Below are 19,057 nucleotides of genomic sequence, written 5' to 3'. Positions count from 1 at the left end.
GGGCCAGGGTCACAGCTTGTGTCACGGGGGCCACCTGAGGCCTGGCTGGAGAAGGGGCCCTGGCCACCCTGGTCCTTCTGCTGAGCTGCGGGGGGGTGCCGGACGCAGGCTCGGTCTCACCTTCTGCCTGCTCTTCCCAGTGCGTAAAGACACATTAGGGTCACAGATCCCCGACGTTATGGCACAACTGGGCTTATCCTGACCATCTCCGAGCTGAAGGTCCATTGCTTTCATCAGATCCTCAGGAGAGCACCTGACCGCAAAGTGCAGGGTCCTCACTGGGCAGCCCCTGGCTTAGTCCGGGGCTCCTGGAGGCCTCCTGGGAGCCGGATGATTTAGCCAAAGTTTCCTCCGAACTTGCTAACCTCCCCGCCCTCCCCCCCACACACAGTGGAACCGAGGGCCCTGACTCAGAAAGGGAGGAGGAGAGGATGGCAGTTCAGAGGTGAGACGAGAGGGTGGGGGTCCCTAGGGCGTCCCCCACTCCGCCCCGCCTCCCAGGGGCTGCGTCTCAGTAGGGAACTGGCTTCTCTGTGAAGAGAGCCATCCCTCCTCCTCCTGGCCTCGCTGGGCTGGGGTCATGGGGAAGGTCACCTGGGCGCTGGCTGCGGTGGGAAGGGCCTCCCCACCGGGCACTGACATGGGCCCCGGGGCTGGTGGACCTGGCGCTGACAGGCTGTCGGGTCAGCATTCAGACCTCACCAGCACTCTGGCTGCTCCTTTTCCATTTTCCACATTGGCCCTGTCATCCTTCTTAGGGGATGCCTTGCATTCGTTCTTTCCTTCCGAAAGTGAAGAGCCAGGCGCTGCTCCAGGTGCTGGGGGTTCATCCGTGAACAAAGCAGGTAAAAATCCTGCCTACCCACACCTTACCTTGGAGCAGAACTGTCGGTGCAGTATTTCAGGATGATGGAATGTTCTAGATCTGCGATGCCCAAATTGGTAGCTGCTGGCCACGTGTGGCTGTCGAGGATTAGTGAGACTGAGGAACTGAAGCTTTTGTTTTATTTGATTTGAATTAATTTGTATTGCAATTTAAGTGGCACCTTGTGACCACCCTCCAGAAAGTGCAGATCTAGTGGAAAGAACACCCGTGGTAGGAACTGATTTTCTATGTGGTTTTCCTTTTCTGACCCCCTTCCTATGTCTCAGTGACCTTCACGTGTGTCTGTGGGAGGAGGGTTTGCCCCCCTCCCATACTGCAGGGGGAGGAGGGGAGGAGCTTTTCTGGCCATAGCGCCCCTCCTCCGCTTAATCACAGCAGATGCAAAAATGTCACTGCACCAGAACACAGGTCCTTGAGAACAGTGACCTTCTCTTATGTTGGTTTTTATATTTAACTTCCAGCCCCAAACTTGGCATTTCAGGGGCTGCTCAAATATCTGTTGAATGAATCAGTGAATGACAATCCCAGCTCCGCCATTTGCCAGCTGTGTGACCTTAGGCAAGTTACTCACCCTCTCTGTGCCTCAATTGATGGGAATAATTGTAGCACCAGCTCTCAGGGTTGTTATGAGCCTGATGGGGTAAGACACCCAAAGCGTTTGGATTAGGATCTGGGACCAGTGTTCTGGAAGTTTTTGCTTTTATTAGTAACAGAGGAAACCAGTGATGATTCCTGGCCATCTCTATGGGCCGCCTCTCTCCGGGTCCCTCCTTCCTCTGCTCAGCCGTCTCGGGGGCAATCTGGGGCACTTTTGGATGTGGTGCCTGTCACCCCCACCTTTAGAGTGGCAGAGGAAGGAGAAGTCATCATCTCCAGTTCCTTTGTTTGGACACTGAGCCCAAAGACAGGTGACCTGGCTGGGACCACACAGCTGCTTGGTCAGTCACGGAGCTGGGACTGATCCTGGGTGTCCCGCGTCCTGGTCTGGTCACTACCTGAACAGACCTGTCCTCACCGGCTGAGAGTTGCGCACATGCACAGCCTGCCCCGCCCCCTCCAGCAAGGAACCTGCCCTGGCAGGCTGGGGGCTCAGCGCAGGTCAGGAGACTGCCTGGACCGGCCACAGCCACACCGGCCCTGCAGGCCACCACCTGGGCAAAGAACCTCATTAAGCCTCAGTTTCCTAATCTGTAAAACGGGCCCCCTGGTGCCGTGCCTCCAAGGTGGTGATGAAGAGCAAGCAAACAAAATAATTCACAGCAACGCGCTGAGTCTGGGTCTGGTGCTCGGAGAACCTTGGAAAGTCACCCACAGCCGAGGGTCCAAGTCCTCTCCCCTCCCCTCCCCTGCTCGGAGACTCCCCAGCCACCACTCAGTCCTGGAGTGTGGCTTCCCCTGGCCTTGGCTCTTGGAGCCTCACCTCGCCCTGTCCAGCCTGGCCTCCAGGTCGCCCTGGGGGTTGCACCCCCCTTCCATGGCCCATGTTCTCTGCAGCTCCTGTCTCGCCAGCTGCCTTGACTTTCCCTCTCCCAGGGGCCTGATGTCATCACTCGGGTAGCCTGGAGGCCTGGTGGGGAGGTGTGATTCCCACAGCCGGATCCCCTCCCCCACCCTCCCTTATCCCCTTCCCCTCCATTCTCTCTCCTTCCTGCTTCCCATCCTTCGTGACCCCCCCCAGCCTGGCCCCTTAGCCTCCCCTCTCCTCAGGCCCCTCCGCTCCCCCTGGGGGCTGCCCTGTGCCAGCTTCTGCCTGTGTGAATGTCTAATCTCCAATTTTATTCGCTGGGCTCCAGCCCATTTGCATAATCCACATAGTCACCCTGGTTTTAATTGCCCACAACTCTGCAGAAAGATCATGTGGTTAAGTGGTAAATCATAATTAGATAAATAATTGGTTTGGCCACAGCAAGCTGCTTTTGTTACACCTGCCATCTGCTGGACCCGTTTTTTCTTCTGGCCAGAACAATGCGGTTCTGATGACAGAGCATGCTGCTTCCCTCTTATGGGGGGCGGGGGGGGGTGTGTGTGTGGAGAGCTGGGGGGGGGGGGCGGGTGGGAGGGGGCTTGAATGGAGGGGCTCGGAAGCAGAGCCTGGAAAATTGCCTGGTTGCTGGGGTCCGCGCCTGGCCTGCGTCTCCCTCTCCAAGCGGGCACACCACACAGTTGCCGTTCATTACCGGCTTGGTTAATGCAGCCGAGTGGCAAATTTGACTTCTTTGCAGAAAAGGCAAGGAGGAGAGGAGCCCAGGGGAGGAAGGGACCAGCAGGGGCTGCCCCAGGCCTGGCCTGTCTGCGATTTGTCGAGTGGCCCTGACAGCCAGGGCAGGAGGCCCGCTGTGGAGGGCCTGGGCCCCATGCCGATGGGGGCAGGTGGGCAGAGGTTAGAACCCGCGGATATCCTTGCCCACTGCGGTCAGCTTCTCCATCTGCTGTCCCGTGTTCCAGGCCCCATCTGTGAGCCCAGGAGTCTCTGGGGGAACTGGGGATCCTGGGCCGGCTGGGTGTGGCCGGGGGCCTTCTTCAGGGCTGACCTACCTTCACGCTTTTCTTCTACCCAGCCTCAGTCCCCTAGCCCACCCGGAACAGCTTCAAATTGTCCTTCCTTCTCTCACTCGCTCGTGCAGTCATTCAACAAATGCCCACGCTTCTTCCTGCGTGGTGAGCGTAAGTTCGAGCATTGGTCCCTGTGAGTCAGACCTCCCTTTGCGACTTGAGGAAGGTCCATGACCTCCTGGAGCCTGTTTCTTCATCTGTGGGACGGGGATCATAATTGTCCCTACCTGTGGCCTGTGGGGGCATCAAAGGACATGATGGGGATAAAGCCCGTCAGGCGACGCCTGCAGTAAATAGATGCCTAGGACGTGTGGTCGCTGGGGTGCGTGACTGCCGATTAGGACCGCCGATTAAGGGATGGCTGTAATGGAGGTGGCACCCAGTGTGGTGGGAAGGACCCAGGGGAGACGGGGCTTGGGAAAGGAAGCCCAGGTGATAAAGAAAGGAGAGGAAAGGCAGGAGCCACCCAGACCCGGACATCCCTGACTCCAGGGCACCCGTGTTTCTGCGCAGGGCAGACAGGCCCCTGCAGCCCCGCCCCACAGGGCACTCTCCCTGGAGGCCTTGCCCAGGTCTTGCGGGCTGGCCCATTGGCCTTGTGTGTCTAGTCTTCCGGAGTTTGCATCTGCAGAAACCCAGGAAGCCTCCTGTCTCTGTGCGGGCTGAACTTCTCCTTTCCAGCCTGACAAAAGGCACCCTGAGAGCTCCAGGCCCCTTCTAGAGCGAGACCTAGCGGGGGGAGAGAGGACGTGCCCTCCCGGCTGAGGACCCCTGGGCGCAGATTGCTGGCTCACTGGCCTCATGGTCTTATTGACCAGAAAATACTTGTATCTTCCCGAAAACCCACTGAGGTATGTTGGGAAAATTCTGGACATGGTCCATGTGGCTGGGACTTTGGAAAGCAGACACGTCCTGTGTTTTTCCATCTATCGTGTCCACCCATCCGTGATCCATCCTCTATCTTCTCCCACCCTCTGTTCCTTTCTTCCATCCACCCATCCATCCATCCATCATCCATCCACCTATACACTCACCCATCCATTTATAATGTCTATCCTTGGTCTAAAGGCGGGACTCTCCCTCCTTACCCACTGCCATGTCACCCCTCCCAGGAAGAATGCCGTTGCTCTTCTGACACCGTCATGATGGTCCCCCTGCCTGGTGAACGTTAGCTGCAGACCCCTGTCACTAACTTGAGAAATGAGGCCTCAAAACAACTCCCCAGGGAGGAGTGTTCTCAGACTCCTGAAATGTTTCTAGACTACAGCTTTCCAGGAGACCCCTGCTGGGGCAGCTGGGGGTCTGAACTCACTGTAGCTATAAGCTCTGGATTCTCTCCTAATCAGATACTCTGCCTTGTTTTGTCCATGAGCCCACATGTACCTCTCAGACCGAATATCTCAACCTTTGGCTGGGAAAATGTGGTCGTTTTTTTATATTCTACATCTGTGTTTTCCAGTATGGTAGCCGCTGGCCACATGAGGCTATTTAAATTTAATTTTTAAATTTTAAGTTAATTAAAAGTTAAATGAAATTAAAGATTCAGTACCTTGGTTGCGCTGGGCACGTTTCAAGTGCTCAGTGGCCACACGTGGCTGGGGACAACTGCGTGGGACAGCTCAGATACAGAACACTTCAGCCATCGTGGAAAGTTCTATTGGACAGTGCTGTTCTAAATGTTTACTCAGGCAGTCTTTTTTTTTTTTTTTTTTTATTCTTGGCTGCGTTGGGTCTTCGTTACTGCACGCGGGCTTTTCTCTAGTTGCGGCGAGTGGGGGCTACTCTTCGTTGGCGGTGCGCGGACTTCTCATTCCGGTGGCTTCTTTTGCTGCGGAGCACGGGCTCTAGGGCGTGCAGGCTTCAGTAGTTGTGGTGTGTGGGCTCAGTAGTTGTGGCACGTGGGCCCTAGAGCGCAGTCCTCAGTAGTTGTGGCGCACGGGCTTGGTTGCCCCGCAGCATGTGGGATCTCCCCGGACCAGGGCTCGAACCCGTGTCCCCTGCATTGGCAGGCGGATTCTTAACCACTGCGCCACTAGGGAGGTCCCTCAGGCGGTCTTAAATAACTGAAAGATGGGCCGTCCTCAGCCCTTACTGGTCTGGAGTTAGATTTTCCTGGGTTCTCCTGATAGGGGAGGGAGGACTGAGCTGAGAATCAGATTTGAATTTCACCTTGTCTGTGGTGCTCTGTGACTTGGATCTGATCACTTAACCTCTCTGGGCTGTAGAGATCAGACTTGCGGACCTTTGGAAGAGGGAGTGTCCTTCTGTCTTGGAATGATAGAGAGGAAGGTGAGATGTGGGCCAAAATAGATATGTAGTATTCCCCAGGCTTGTTAATAACATAAAACATAAAAATGGCTGTGGTTCCTTGGAGCTGGTGCTGTACAGTTTCAGGGCGAAGTGGTGTGTGAGGGAAGATGTTTTTCTTTCTCTCACTCTCTCCTCCTCCCGGGCATGTGTCCCACCTCCTGTTTCTTCACTATCTCATCTCTCAGAGGGGAGGCTGGACACAATGATCCAGAAGGTTCTTTGTAGCAGATCCCTGCTTTCTGGGTCCCTGTGGGCTGCACTGGGATTTGTTAGCACCAGGTCTGGGCCGGTCACTCCCAACTGCCCCTGCCCTGCCTCTTGTCCCCTCTCCACCGTAAATCGTTGCCCTGACCATCAGGCTGCTGGCTTGGGCCACCCCTAGAGCCGGGTCGCCGTGGGGAGGGGGAGAGCGTGCTCTGAGCCTGGCTCACCCCCACCAGCAGGCCTCGGCTTTCACAGGAGCACCTCTGCCCCCAGCAGGGTCTGGTTTTCTGTGTCCTACCTCCAAAAGACAACGCAGGTTAAAAACCAACTTTGATCTTTCAGGACTCTTCAGTATAATTTACAACGTGCTTAAGAAAGCACCAGCACTGCTAATAGCTGAGCAGGGACACCTAATCCCCCTCACCTGGACCCCGCTCCCTCAGCCTTCTTGGAGAATCCTGGCTCAGGCCAGGGGAGGGAAGGGGCTCCTGGGCGGCCCCACATGCGGGGTGCTCCCCCAATAGCTGAGCGCTGGGGATGGGTGGCTTGGCTGGTCCGAATGAGCATGGAGATCCCTCCTCCCCAGAGTTCTGTCCAGACGGGCTCGGTGGTGCCAGCCCCCCTCGTCTGCACGTGGGGGTGCCCCATGAGACCTGCCCAGAGCAGGCCCTGCAGCCCCTGATCGAAGCCACGGGGATGCTTGGGGTAACCGGCAGCGGGTGGGGTCAGAGACAGCAGTGTCTGTGGGCCCCTCCGCACAACCTCCTTCCTCCTACTCCCCCTAATTATTTTTCTTGGATGTCGTGAATTAAATCTTCCCGTAACCACAGGAGATGTCTCTGGGTAGGGCCCCGCTCACACCTCCATGCGCCGATAGAAGTTGTTAAATGAATAATGTTGACTTACGCTGGGGACCCAATTCTCTCTGAATATAATTCCCCTTCGAGTTCTGGGGAGCTTGCTGCAGAAACCGTAAAAATAATAAACACGTCTCCATATCAGAGGTTGGTAACGCTGCTTCGAATCCTTTTGGGGGAGAGAGGCGGGGAAGAGATAAATTAAAATTACTTTTTTAAAGAAGATCACGCCACAAGTCAGATGACAGAGCAAGCTGGGGTAACGGGGTGGCTCTCAAAGAGGGAGCCCCGGGGCACCTCCTTCAGGGGAGGAGGGCGGGGCTACCTGTTGAAAATGTAGATTCCTGGGCTCCACCCCCAAATTGGTCTGTGGGTGATGGAGGTGAGGGCGTGACCCCTGCTGATCTTGTTGTGGAAAGTGAAGTTTGGAGATCGTGGGTTAATAGAAAGAGCAGTGGGGTGAGTCTGGAGAACCGGCTTCCTGCCCAGGGCCCGACCTGGCCAGCTGTGACCACACGCTCTTGCATTTCACCTCTCTGGTGGGCTCTGCGTCTGAAGAGTTGCCAGGAGTGGGCAGAGGCAGCTGGAGGCGCTGGGAGGACCACTTAGCTCAGGCCCCTCCCCCTCCCCCCTCCTGTTCCTCCTAAGAGCCCAGCCGGCCCTGCACCGCCTGTGAGGCTCACGGGCTTGTCACCTGCGAGACAGGTGAGCTTGTCGCCCCCACCCACGGGCAGGGCTCTGAGGTGCTCCTCTCTGTAAGCGAGGGTGGCCGCCCTCCCCGCTGTGACAGGCCGGCCCGACCCGAGCGGGCAAGGTCCCTCCCTCGGGAGCATCCGAGGCCTTGACCGTGTGCCCTGGCTCCCTGCGCTCAGAGGGCCTCCAGGTGTTGTGTAAGCATTTCCCCCGAGGGCTCTGAACAGCCGGCTGGAGAGACACGGGGTCACCTCGAAACGACGTGGCTTCCAGCGGGGCCTGCTCTAACGTCCCACCTCGCGTTATTAACGGCGCTCGCAGATGGGGTCAGGCGGCCTGGGGACTTTCCCAAGGTCACGAAGCAATTTGCCGGCTGAGCCAGGAATAGAAGTCCTGAGCTCGGCTGCGCTGACCCTGGGCTCAAATTGCTAGCCAGGCAGGTCTGCACGGGGAGCTGGGTGCTGGGGGGAGGCGGGGTGGGGGGAGGGAGCCGCCAGGAGTCCTATATGTGGGCCAAGAGGAGGGGCTGGGAGCTGTCGTCCCGAGTTGACGGCGACGGCCAGGCTGAGAGCTCTCTCCAGTGTCCCTGTCCTTCCTGGGAGAGGAGGCAGTTTTGCACTGTGAGTGAGAAGTTGGTGTTGGGTGGGGATGGCCGAGCGTGTAGCTGGGAAGGTGCCGGTGCCTCTGTGTGCTTCCTCTAAGGTCATGTGGGAGCCTTCGACGAAGACAGCAGCAACAAAAGAACCCCAGCTTTTGCTTCCCTGGTGCCACTTTGCAGAATACTCTAACTACTCCCAGGGGGAGGGATTGGCGTGGCATCACCGCTGTAGGATCCGGCAAGGGCCGATGGGGAAAACCCACCCTCATCTGCCCTGGAAAGGCGCTCAGCATTCTAGAACCAGAGGCGGTATATTCCGGGAGGTTCCTGGTTTTGGCTGAGTTTATTTTGGGGGAAGAGGGATGCGTGCAGCGTTTGTTGCTAATGAGGGCTCGAAGTCCTCAGAGGGACTCCTTAAACTCATTTAGATGGATTCAGCAAACATCAGTTTAAGGGCTTGTGAAGGTCCAGAAATAAGGACGGCTGTTTCCTCTCCACCATTGACTCAGTCTTGGTAAGCCCAGGGCAGAAAGTAAAGAATTTGAAATTTACCCCCGTGGGAGGGAGAAGGTCCCTTTCCCCTAGAGGAGGTTAGAGCCACATCCCGGAAGACTACCTGGAGGAGGTGGAATTTAAGCTGGGGCCTGAGGGAAGAGGTAAGCAGCAAACAAAGGAGCTTTGGGAGGGGCCAGGGAGGGTGCCCCCAGTAGCAGGTAGAGCTGGCCTGAAGGTAAGGAAAGGAGAGGGGCTCTTAATCTAAATTACGCTGTCGAGAGAGGGTTGGGCTGGGGCACAGCAGGGATGGGAAAGTGTGGCGGGGGTCTTGTGCGTCTAGCCACTTCTAGAAAGGCCTGTGTGTGGGAGGGTGGAGACGTGGGCTGGCTGGTACCTGGATTCACAAGGCATGACCCGGGAAATGGGAGCCTGAGGTCTTGAGGGGTGGAAGAGCCCCTCAAGGAGGTGAGGGCAGAGGGCTGGGAGGAGGGCAGCCCAGGAGGGGACCCAGGGGCCTGTCAGGAGGGCACAGTGAGGAGACAGTGGACGTGGAGGCTCTGGGCACCTCTGCGGGCAGCGTCGCGGTGGGACTGGGCCAGGGTCCGGGTTGCAGAGAGTGGGGGGTTCAGGTAGCAGGGGCTGGGCCGGCAGAGCAGCCTTTATGGCAGGTGGGGACGTGGAGCTGGGAGGAGGTGTTTCAGGATGGGGGCTTCGCAGCCGAGGCTGAAGAGCCACAGGAGGGAAAGCAAAGGCCCTTCTTGGAGCAAAGGGGTAGAAGGTGAGAGGGGCGCCCCGGGCAGCAGCGCCCTCACCTGACCTTCCACTTGGGGCCCCCCTGCAGACACCCAGAGGATCTTGGGCAGTGGCCATGACCACCGGGACTTCCAGCGGTGAAAACGACACTTTGAATGAAATCCTTTCTCCTTGATTATTTCCATTTGTGAGGCCAAATTATAAAAACATAAATGCAACGAGAGTCGAGCAAGTGGGTCCTTGCGGCCTCTGTGAGCCAGTGGAGATGGGGCCCAGCCTTGACCTCTCGTCCCTGGGGTCCCTGGCCTGGCCGGGAGGTGCCAGGGTCGCGTGAGGACCGGTCATCTGCCCACACCAAACTTGCCCAGTTGGCGAGTGATAGAGGCATCTGGGATTTGACTGTCCAAGTGATGGTTTGGGACTTCAATGACAGGCAGTAGATAATGAATCCAGAAATTTGTCAGGAGCAGGGCCACCCTGAAAGGATGGGGAGTGGGGGAGTGCAGGGGAAGGGAGGGCAGGGTGCGGTTCTAAATGAGGGCTGGGTTCAAACCCCAGCCTTAGTCTCCTGCCCCGAGAGGCAGGCCTAGCACGTAGTAGGCACTTTACAAACGTGAGCTCCCAGAACCCCAGCGGCTGCCAGGTGGAGCAGGGCACGTGGGGTGGGGGAAGCACCCTGCGGGCACGTGTGCAAATCCTCAGGCCTGTACAGATGTCGGTTTTCCAGGGTGATTCGAATGTAAAGAACTTTGAAAGCTTTTTTAAAAAATTTATTTATTTATTTATTTATTTTTGGCTGTGTTGGGTCTTCGTTTCTGTGCGAGGGCTTTCTCTAGTTGCGGCGAGCGGGGGCCACTCTTCATCGCGGTACGCGGGCCTCTCACTATCGCGGCCCCTCCCGTTGCGGAGCACAGGCTCCAGACGCGCAGGCCCAGCAGTCGTGGCTCACGGGCCCAGCTGCTCCGCGGCATGTGGGATCCTCCCAGACCAGGGCTCGAACCCGTGTCCCCTGCATTGGCAGGCAGATTCTCAACCACTGCGCCACCAGGGAAGCCCGAACTTTGAAAGCTTTTAAACGTGCAAGGAAAATTGGGGAATGGATACCCTGAAATAAGTTTCTTTCTTTCTTTTTTTTTTTTTGGCTGCGTTGGGTCTTCGTTGTTGTGCACGGGCTTTCTCTAGTTGCGGCGAGCGGGGGCTACTCTTCATCGCAGTGCGTGGGCTTCTCATTGTGGTGGCTTCTCTCGTTGTGGAGCACGGGCTCTAGGTGCATAGGCTTCACTAGTTGCGGCGTGTGGGCTTCAGTAGTTGTGGCTCGCGGGCTCTAGAGCGCAGGCTCAGTAGTTGTGGCGCACAGGCTTAGTTGCTCCGCGGCATGTGGGATCTTCCCGGACCAGGGCTCGAACCCGTGTCCCCTGCATTGGCAGGTGGATTCTTAACCACTGCGCCACCAGGGAAGCCCCTGAAATAAATTTCTGAGGATCCCTTCAAGTTGGTGTGGGTGTCAGTAGCGACCCCGCAGGCTCGGCAGACTGGGTTCTAGAACATATCCTTCTCCTGCTGCTGGGCAGGGTCCTGTAGCTTCACCCTGAGCCCTGTCCCACCCAGATTGGCCTGGACCTCGTGGTGACTTGCTGCCCCAGGGCTCCCCTGGGGCTGTGGCCTGTGTGGCCACCTGGCTGGGAGTCCAGGCGCCCTATTCTCTGAGCTGGCAGACCAGAAAGAAAGGAAAGCCCCTCACCTGGTGGAGGACAGGTGGTTAATTTTTACAAAGAAGGGTTGTTCCTGAGAAGCTGATGAGGGAACCACCCAGATTTCTGCATCCGCTGGGTGTCTAGGCTCGGAAGGAGGAAGTGTGCCTGCTGTCAGCGTGGGTGTGAGGGGGCTCCTGGGCGCTCTGGCCTCCCCGCCGCTGAGGGCCCACTCTGGCTTCCGGTCAGTGGTCCAGGATCGGGGACTCCCCTGTCACCAGTGATCTCTGGCGGGCTTAGCTTCCCTGGTGGGGAGCTGCCACCCCCCCCCCAGCTCCCTCCCTGTCCCCCAGGCCTGCCCAGGTCACCACTGGCCGCTTTCCAGCCCAGTGGCCAGGTGGCGGGAGCAGGGGACAGGTGTGTGCCTTTCGGTGTCCTCACCTCCAGCTGCTCAGCGCTCACCGGGGCCGGAGAACTGTTGATGGGGACAAAAAAAACACAGATGGGGGAAGGACACTGCAAACCCCCCCACCTTGAGGGCGCCGAGGTCCCGCCTGTAGAGAGACAGTGCCGTGTGTGTCCTGTGTGTGTGTGTGTGAGGGTGGGCGCCGAGCGTGGAAAAACGCCCTGGGAACAGAAACGCTTGAACCTGACGGGTTTCCCTCGTATTGCCTGAGAGTCGCGAACAGAACAGCGTGAAAGGGAGTTTCCAGGGGATGCTGGTCGTCAGGGGGCATCTGCGTGGTGGCTTCTCCAGAAACTGCAGGCCCTGCCTCTCCCAACGTCAAGCGGGGGGAGGGGGGAGGGGGGGCTTCAGATTGCATCTTTTTATTTTTTGAATTGAGATAAGATTTACACAATGTAAGATTAACCCTTTTAAAGTGAACAAATTCAGTGGTATTTAATTCATTCGCGAAGCTGTGCAACCACTACCTCTACCTTGTCGCGAGACAGTTTTTTTTTTTTAATTTTATTTATTTATTTACTTATTTATGGCTGTGTTGGGTCTTCGTTTCTGTGCAAGGGCTTTCTCTAGTTGCGGCGAGCGGGGGCCACTCTTCATCGCGGTGCGCGGGCCTCTCACTATCGCGGCCTCTCTTGTTGCGGAGCACAAGCTCCAGACACGCAGGCTCAGTAATTGTGGCTCACGGGCCTAGTTGCTCCGCGGCATGTGGGATCTTCCCAGACCAGGGCTCGAACCTGTGTCCCCTGCGTTGGCAGGCAGATTCTCAACCACTGTGCCACCAGGGAAGCCCGACAGTTTTTTTTTTTTTTACCCCAAAAGGAAGCCCTGTATTTGTCGGCAGTCACTCCCCCCGCCCCTGGCAACCACTCATGTACTCTCTCTGTCCCTATGAACTCACGCACTGTGTCTGGCTTCTTTCACTCAGCCTACTGTTTGCAAGGCTCATCCTCGCTGTCACATGATCAGTACCTGCTTCCTTTTCATGGTTGAATAATATTCCATTGTGTGGATAGACCGCGGGTTTTTAAAATCCCTTGTCAGTCGATGGACGTTTAGGTTGTTTCCATTTTCTGGCCATTATGAATATGCTGCCACGAACATTCATGTCCAAGGTTTTGTGTGTATGTTTTCAAGTCTCACTGTTCATCCACATTGGAGTCAGTATCAGGACTTCACTCCTTTTTATGGCTGAATAATAATCCGCCGTATGGACAGACCACACACTTGTTTATCAGTCATCTGTGGGAGGACACTTGGGTTGGCTGGATAATTTTGAGGACACATCTCTGAGAAGGAAGTCAGGACTGGGTATAGTCAACATTTAAAAAAATGACAAAGCCAAGAACCTTTGGTGGCCCACTGGGTCCCACCCTTCTCTCTGGCTCTCCTCCCATCCATCTGGCTACACAGACCCTGTGGGTGACCAGCCAGTAGTACTGACCCTGAAGCCAGCACAGGGCTGTGCCCAAAGGCCAGGCCTTTCGAGAGAGCAGGCCAGCCCAACGCTGCCTGGTCCCAGACCCCGTCGCAGGCCCTGATGCCCCCCAGTGCCGATGTGGCCTCCCTGCCCGCCCGTCTGCTTCCTTGTAAAACTTTATTTGCTGTCTCCTTCTCATCCACTTCCTCCTCACACCAAATGTAAGTCATTCTGTGGAGCTCCAACTGTGTTCCAGGCACCATGCAAAGCTCTTTCTAGCTTATTATCTTGTTCAATCCTCACTTTAAAGCTGGGGAAGGGGTCGTGTTGCTTGCATGTCAACAGCTGGCAAAAGTGGTGCACAGTGACCCAGGTGGCTGTTTGCCCGGCCAGGTGGCCGTCACTCGGGCTCAGCCCAGGTGTCTGTCCTTTGACGCTCTCCCCTCCCCTCTCCCCTCCCTCCCACATGCCAGTGGGCGCTCTCAGAAGCCATGTTTTGTTTTGTTTTGTCTCTGGCCGAGCCATGCTGCTTCTGGGGTCTTAGTTCTCCGAACCTGTGCCCCTGCAGTGGAAGCGTGGGGCCCTAACCACTAGACCGCCAGGGACTTCCCAGAAGCCATGTTTTGAAATTTGTTTTTTTGGATGATCCTGGAATGAGGTTCATACCAAGATGATTAGGAAGTCGTGTTTAGGAAGAGATGGTGAAAAAGGTTAGCTGTGAGGGTATGGGGGTTCCGTGTCTGGAGGTAGAGTGTGGTGAAGCCGAAGGACAGTTTCATAGCTGCTCGGGGCCTTGAACGCCAAGCCAGGACGTGGCCCAAGAGCTGAGCGGGCACTGCTGGGACTCGAAGTGTTTTCCTGATGAGAACAGAAGTCATGAGGACACGATACTCCAGGGCACAGGGGATGATTCTGGTGTGGTTTTTGCTTAATTGACATTGTTGAAAATTACTCACGTGCCGTTGATTTCGGCCACATTCTCTGCCGCCCCCCTCCACCCTGGAAGTTTCTGCTCCTGCCCTGGAAAGCAGAGCCTGGGAGTCTACACTGCACGCCCCCTCATTGCAGGCCTGCCAGGTAGACGGGCCGCGGAGCTGAGATCTCATAAAAGCCTGCTAAAATAAGACCACTCAGGAACATATTCTCTCCCGGCTTTACATCACAAATGTTGACAGTAGGAAAACGCGGCCAGGTTTCTCTCAAATATGAAAAGTGGGAACTAGGCATGCGAAGAAATGAAAACCTGGCCCCCCAACCCCAGACAGCAGCCTGGAGGGGGAGGGACCCTGCCAGCCCCCATTTCTCCATCCGGGCAATGGGGTGGCACTGCCCTAGGGGGCTCTGAGTACAGACAGGGTCAAGCGTGCTCCCACTGCTGTACATTTAGGGTGTGCACACGGCGTGGGGAAGCGCTGGGCCTTCCTGCAGACTGTTTTCTTGCTGGAAGCTGCAGCCTGGGGGCCACTTCCCCGCGACGCGACGACTCAGCCAGCGGGCCCGGGGGAGGAACCGCTTGGGGAGAGTAGCCTGAAGCTCTGCGGAGGTGGCTGGGGGATGGGCAGCGGCCAAGGCAGGCCCACCAGGAGGGTGTGGACCCCAGCCCCGCGTGCTTGGCCTGGAAAGGCCTCAGGACTCCCACGGAATGCCTGGGCTCCCAGGTGGGCAGGGAGCTAGGAGGGTTTGTGCTTGACCCGTGGCAAGGCCACCCAGGCCTGCGTGGACGGCTGGTATCTTGCAGGAAGTAGCAGGGGCGTTGGAAGGGGGCGGGGAGTCGCTGGTGGCAGAGAAGTTCCGAACTACCAGCCTCAGGGCCTCCGTGGACCCCCAGCAGCCCGTAAGTTCTCCCCCCAAGCCGCTGCCCGCCCAAGAGTCCGAGCACCCCCTTCCATCCACCCTCCCCCCTGCCTTGGCCTGGCCTGCCCTATAAAGTTTAAAGGTTTTAAATGCAAATATTTCTCTTTTATAGATGCCAGCTGTCTCCAGAGAGCGCGTTTCCTCGCTGCTCAACTTTATTGTCCAACTAGCTTCCCAAATCTGGGTACTGGAGAGCCTGGGGGGCTAGAGGGGTGGAGGGGGAGGGGAGCGCTGGCTCCTGCAGCGGCTCTGGAGCTGGAAGCTGCCCCCCGGGGTACTGTGTCGGGGGGTGGGTCAGAGGGGGGAGGAGCGGGGGGAGGGGAGTGGGCATCCCTCCCAAGGTTGGGTGGGGGGCACCCTTCAGATTCTGGGCTCCAGGAGAAGAGGCAGGAGCTGGAGCGGGGGCAGTTAGTGGGTATTCTTCTATTAAAAAATAAAAAAGCAGCCAGCCTGGCGCGCACACTGGCTTCCTTTGAGTCCCTCTGGAGTGTCCCCCCTCCCCGCCTGCTTTCTAGCCGCGCTGCGGCTTCCCCATTCACCGGGGCTCGGCGGCTCACAAAGCGCGGCAATTAGAATTGAAAATCTATGCAAAACAGCTGTTAACTGATTGTGAAGGAGTGCAGCTGTGAGGGGGGTGCAGCTTGGAGGCCGGCACTGAAAGGGCAGGAAGTGTTGGGGCAGCCCTGGGTTACCAGGCCAACTCCTGCCACCTCGTCCACCGGGGTCGTCTGGGCCCGTGTTCCCTGGGGGTGACCTTGGCTACTGGACAGCCGGCTGAGACGGCGAGTCGGTGGAGGCTTCCCAGGCCAGGCCTGGATGTGCCCCCGTGTCCTTGGAGAGCCTGGCTCCTCCCTGGGAGGGCAGTGGGGGGCAGAGGGGGAAGGGGAGAGGGCTGCCATGTTTTTCCTTCCCTTTATCCTTCCTGCGGGTCTGCGTGAGATGTGAACGTGCAGAGGCTGGGGCTGTGTCACCGCTACGAGACGAGAGTCCCTTCCCCTCTGGGTACCCACTGTCTCTCGGGGTGTGTGGGGAGGGGAGCCTGGGGCTCCAGCAATCACTGGGGAGGCCCAGACACCCCCAGTCCTGCCCCGAGCTCTTGCTAAGCGTGCTCCTTCCTGACCCTGACCCCAGACCATAGCTCCGTGGGGCAGCCTGGGAATCTGTATTTCACACACCCTCTTCCCCCCCCCCCCCATTATCCACGACCGATGCCCTGTGCGATCGGCATCTAAGAGTGGGACGCGGTGCCTGGAGAGATGAATTCCAGAGGCGGGGATGGGAAAAACCTCCTTGGAAGAGATAAGATTTAAGCCGGGCTTTGAAGAATGGAGAGGATTTCTGGGCCAGTGATAGCTGGCTGGAGAGAGAAAGGGGACTTCGGAGTGTAAGCGATGGAGGTTTGGCGGCAGGGCAGGGCAGGAGGGGCTGGGCAGGCCCCCTGTTTCTCGGCCCTTGAGGCGTCTGGTGGTACCCTCTGCGCTGGTAGCCTTGGGGTGAGTGGATCACTCATGCAGAGGGACTGAGCAAATCTCGGGGCTCTGGGTGGTGGGTCCCCCAACCCTCCTGGAAGGGAGACTGATTTTCAGACACCAGGACGGCCAGATGCAGATGCTGCGACGCACCCCCCCCCCCCACCCGGCCCTGATATACCTACAGCAGGTAGCTACGGAGAAATGCTGCTGGGTATAGGACAACCAGGGTCTGGATCAGGCTTGGATCGAATGTGTGTGTGCCCTAGGCAAGTTAATTAACCTTCTCTGGTCTCCTCACCAGGCTTTGTGATGGAGGTCAGGAGGCCGCCTTGCAGGGCCGGAGGGGATTAAATGACAGGAGTTGAGCAGCTTTGGCACGTGTTAGGTGTTTGGTAAATGGCAGAAATGAACCTCCCTTCACACCCACACTGACGTCCAGGTCCCTGACGCTTGTTTGCCAATCAGATGCTGAATGGGGTGGCTGGGGTGATGGAATGATGACGGTGACGTACAGCCCTTATGTGCTAGAACACCTGGTTCGGGTGGACGACACGGTTAGCCTGAGTCCTGCCGATCCCAAAGGACGCAAGATGATAAAGAGCGGGACGCAGGATTCCCTTCCCTGGTATCCAGGGCCCCTCACAGGCTGGGGGCTGGATCCGTGCTGGGACTTGGTGGGGGACAGTTGCAGGTGGTGCCTCCAATCCAGGGAACCTCACCTGACTAGTAGGTGCCCAGGTGGTGGTAGTGGTGATGGGTCAGTTGCCAACCCGCTCTCCTGTCTTTCCAGTTTCTTGCTGCCTTGAAGTGCCCCTCCTGTCAGCACCTATTCCCCCCCCCCCCCCCGCCCCGGGGCCTGGCATTTCCAGTTCTGTATCTGGAAGGCTGGTGTGTTTGTTCAGTGACTGAATGCCCACCATGTTGGTTAGAGGCATGCCTTTCTTTCCGGCAGATCCCTTGTCAGTTGCCTCAGGGGATAAGTTTATGGGTCTCCTGGGGCTTTTCCTTAACTGAGGGCTTTTTGATTTCTGCTTCCTGCTCCAGGAAGCACGGTTCAGATTGACCCGAGTCTGGGGGCGCGGGCAGGCACCCACCAAGCATCCCGTTGCCCCTGGCAAAAAGGAGGCAGGACCCTGGTGAGGAGGGTCGTCAGGGTAGGTGTCCCCACTCTGGAAATAGTCCCCATACGCCCCACCTTAGGACTGACCCTGGCCTTGGGTAAAACTTGTGCTTTTACCCTGAACCTTCTTTTTCTGCCCGGTTTCCAGGCATATGGGAATGAGGGAGAGGAGGTGCGGAGAAGGAGCGCTTTGCCCAGGGAGGGCTGGGAATGGCTGCGGGGTGGGAGCTGCCACCGGGAGGGGAAGGAGCGGCCCCGGAGGGAAATGGAGGGCGGCCAGCCTGAGCCCAGAGTGGCGGGAAATTAAGAGTCAAGCTACAAACCTTGTTAGCGGGGAGCGCGCAGGCTGCAGGAGAGCAATTCCCACCCTTAAACTCAGAGGCCGTGCTCCCGGATTACTAATTTCCTCGGGCCAGGCGCGCTGACAGTGAGTGTCATCCATCTCCGCTGTGCCAGCCCTCCTGGTGGCCGCCAGCATTTTCTGGCCAGGGCGCGCAGGCCAGCTCGCTGCTGCCCCCCGGCGGTCGCTGGGGATCCCTGCAGCTCCCCGCAGCCTCCGCGGGCTGTTCTTGGAAAGGGAGACTGCAGGTGTGAGCAGCTCCCAGCACAGCTCCCATTGCACCAGCGTGCACGTGACCTTGAGCAACTCTGGCCTCGACTTCCTCATCTGTGAAACGGGGATCAGGCTACCCCTCTCGCAACGCAGTGGAACCAGATGTCTACAGGGGAGGGATCTGCCAACTCTAAAAACTAGCCACATGATGAACCCAGTGGCCACCCCACAAAATTTCATGTTTGGCCATCGTGGTCCTTCTCAAACAGGTGGAAGAACTTGACACCACCACCACCACCCCCCCCCGCAAACCACCACCACCACGAGGGCCTCCCCAGGAATGAAGGGAAATAAGCTCGAGCACCTCGTCCCGGTGAGAGAGATTGGGAGGTGGGGCCTGGGTGTCGGGACCTGGAGGAGACTCCGGTCCAGGTGCGAGTAGTTTCATTTGTAAGTTACTCCCCTCCCCCCGCAGCCTGTAATCCAGGTGGGAAAGGGAACCGCCCCCAGAGGTTTTTAATTTTGTTTTTCAGGCCCTAGGCCCGTTGTTGAATTCTCTAACTCCTCCCTCCCCCTCCCCGACACTCCAGGCGTGGATGGAGGCACCCCCTCCTGCGCGCCCTGGCCGCCGTGAATCTGCCGGCCATTGCTGAGGATCAATTACCGGAGGCCGCGCTACGGAGACACCGTGTGGTGCGTAAATTAAAGCGTCGTCGGGCGGAGGCCTAGGCCCGCAGGAGGGAGGCGCGGCCCGGAGCGAGGCGGGTGGTGAAGCGAAAGCGCCCCTCCCACGAGGTGCCAGGGCCGGCCGGCGCCCACAGGTAGAAGCCAGTAACGGCCCCCGGCTCGGCCTCGCAGGTCCGTTTCCTTTTTCGTTTGTGGTCGGCCAGGAGCCTTGTGCAAGGCGAGGGGCCGATCCGCGTGCGCTCGGTGGAAGGTGGAGCAGGGGAGTGGGTAGCTTGGCGGCGCCCGTCCGGGCCCTACCCCTAGCCCCCCAGCGGGCACACAGGCGGGTTCTGCTCCCCGCTGGCGCGGGCTCCGACTGCTCCAGGCCCGCCAGCGTCATCGGGAACAGATGGATGGGGGGTGGCAGGCGCCCAGCGCTCCCTCCCGTCGCAATCCGGACTGGCGCGGG

The 19,057-nt window shown here is 58.0% G+C and overlaps 1 protein-coding gene across 7 annotated transcripts in view; it reads left to right on the top strand.

Annotated features, from left to right (window-relative positions):
• Positions 1-19,057, top strand: part of GSE1 (Gse1 coiled-coil protein) — a 424,152-nt gene that overhangs the window by 346,507 nt on the left and 58,588 nt on the right. Inside the window, exon 1 of one of the 7 annotated variants that reach the window (XM_068529236.1) lies at positions 18,518-18,615. The exons of the other annotated variants lie outside the window; for them this stretch is intronic. The gene's annotated coding sequence lies outside the window, so the exon portion shown is untranslated. Of the gene's footprint in view, positions 1-18,517; positions 18,616-19,057 lie in introns of those variants that run through there. 7 annotated transcript variants of the gene reach the window in all.

The sequence above is a fragment of the Eschrichtius robustus genome, chromosome 19 (genome assembly GCF_028021215.1).
Source record: "Eschrichtius robustus isolate mEscRob2 chromosome 19, mEscRob2.pri, whole genome shotgun sequence".
Classification (NCBI taxonomy): Eukaryota; Metazoa; Chordata; class Mammalia; order Artiodactyla; family Eschrichtiidae; genus Eschrichtius; species Eschrichtius robustus.
This window is presented reverse-complemented; position numbering and strand designations above follow the sequence as displayed.